This window comes from Pithys albifrons, chromosome 10, assembly GCF_047495875.1.
Source record: "Pithys albifrons albifrons isolate INPA30051 chromosome 10, PitAlb_v1, whole genome shotgun sequence".
Lineage (NCBI taxonomy): Eukaryota > Metazoa > Chordata > Aves > Passeriformes > Thamnophilidae > Pithys > Pithys albifrons.
In genome coordinates this window covers 5469109-5471606 of record NC_092467.1, presented here as the reverse complement: position 1 = coordinate 5471606, position 2498 = coordinate 5469109, and positions in this window count along the sequence as shown.

Sequence of the window (2498 nt, the reverse complement as noted above, 5' to 3'; positions counted from 1 at the left end):
TGCAAACAAACGCTGTATCTCTATCTCTCAGTCATGTTTATTTTCCTGGGGAGATCTTTCCTGTATCTGTGTCCTGGCCCTAGATAAGAGAGGAGAGAGCTCAGCAGGCAGAGGCCGTGCAGTCTCTGCCTGCAGCCAGCTGTGCAGCTCAGAGACGTTTCCTTAAAGAAACAGCTTAACTTAATCGAGTTTAATGGCCTTGCCTTGTTAATGAGCACAGCCGAGCTCCTCCACCCAAAGGCAAAAAGTAGTGGGAAGAAGAAGAGCTGGGTTTGTGGTGCAGGAGGTGGGCTGCAGAGGGGTTGTTTTTCCCTGCAGAGGATCAGCAGCACAGGCTGGTTAACCCCAGTTGGTTTTGATCAAACAAGTATTTCAGAGTGTCTGCAGCTTGCTGTCTGCATTGAGCAAGTCACAGAACTAGGCACACAGCTCTCTGCTGGGCAGAGCCTTTCCAAATCCTGCACCACTGAGCTCTGCCTCCACAAGGGTGAAAATTAACCTGTTTCTCACCTGGATGAGGCACAAGGCTGCACCTTGGCTGCAGAGCTGAGGCTCTAGTAGAGGCTGATGTCAGAGTGCTGCAGGACCACAGTGATGAGCAGCTGGAAAGGCAGAGGCAGAGGAAGGAGGGGGAAGGAAGGAGCAGTGTACATTTGCTTCTCTCCAGATGTCAGACACTGCATTCAGGGCCAGGTGTTCTTGGGTAGCCTGGGCTGCAGAGGGAAAGGACAGATCCCTGGCTCCTAGGTTAGAAACATTCAAGGGTTGAGACAAAGTTCAGCATCCTGGAACAATCCAGAGATTGAGGGGAAGCAGAAGTCGCCCCGACAGGCCCGTTAAATCCCTCTATGAGGGAAGATTGGATCTGCACTGGCTGTTCCACTATTTATTCAGCCAACAAAGCACACAGCAGTGACCAAAAATAACACCACTGCTTTCCAAGTAAGTGCCCAGTGCAGTAAGACACTTCAGTCTTCTCTCCAAATCACACCATACAGCAGGGCAGTATCTCTGGGGAGAGGCATCCTCTCCCTCCTCCTCCTGGGTAGATGCAGCAGCATTTCTCTGGGGTCCCAGATCCATCACAACAGACGGGTCCGGGCTGGTGGGATGCAGCAACAAGGCAATCCTCATCAACACAGTGTTGCCAAAGCAGAGAGGATCCTTCTGGGACTCAAATTCTGCCCCTGGGAATGTTGCAAACCAGTATATGAAATTTAAGTGATCTCAGAGCAAGGCAGAGGTTTCAGAACAGTTTGGCCCTCCAGCATCACTGTCACAGGGTTGGGTGTTGCAGCAAAACAAGGGTAGTAAGAGTACGTGACATTTTTATGGGACTGTCCCAACCAGCCTGAGCCTCGAAACCAGAACAGCCAGTTCCTTAAGGCAAACAAGCTGCATTATCTGAGCAGTCCCAGCCACTCAGGCTGTAGCACAGTCTCGTTAACCCCAAAAACGTTTTTCCGAAGATGCCAGCTGGATACGGGGAAGTTTTTCCTGCACTCGCATGAAGAGATGATGCCATCCTGTGGCTGTTCGGGAACACTGGCTTCCTGCAAAGTGCCAGCTGCTGGGAAGCCATTGACTGCCCTTCCTGGTGAAAGAAGGAGCACCAAGTAAACACTTCCCCAAAACTACAAATAAGGTGGCTCATTTGCCTTTAGCTCTGAAATACAAAGCTCATACCACTTAAGAAAATACTCCCTCCTTCCAGGTGGGATTCAGCTCTAGGAGAGGATTATGTTTTGTCCCTGCACAGGAACGAGCTGCTGGGAACAATCACACCTGTGGTTTTTTAGAGCATAGGCTTATTTTTAGAGGGGCTGTTTGTGAGACTAGTCCTCCTTTCCCTCTCAGTCTCCTTCCTGATGACTTCATTGTGCCCTTTACTGAGCAGACTGAAATTTGTCCTTGCCTGCAGACAAGTGGGCAACGGGGAGAAAGCACTTCACAGTAGAGAGCCCTCATTGCCTTCCTGTGTCCCTCTCTCATGCTGTTAGCACAGAGCCTGCAAAACATTTCAAGTGCAATTTTCCTTTCCTCCTCCTCCTTCTCCCCCGCACAGGGCTGGGATATCCTAACACACCTCAGGTGAGTGTCTGCCTGCCCAGAGAGAAGCAATGAGGCTGGAGAAGGGACTGGAGCACAAGTGCTGTGGGGAGAGGCTGAGGGAGCTGGGGGTGTTTAGCCTGGAGAAGAGGAGGCTCAGAGGTGACCTCAGCACTGTCTGGAACTGCCTGAAGGGAAGTTCTGGCCAGGTGGGGGTTGGTCTCTTCTCCCAGGCACTCAGCAATAGGACAAGGGGGCACGATGGGCTCAAGCTCTGCCAGGGGAAATTGAAGTTGGAGATCAGAAAAACTTCTTTGCAGAGAGAGTGCTCAGGCATTGGAATGGGCTGCCCAGAGAGGGGGTGGATTCCCCATCCCTGGAGGTTTTTAACCTGAGCTTGGCTGTGGCACTGAGTGCCATGATCTGGTAAAGGGACTGGAGTTGGACCA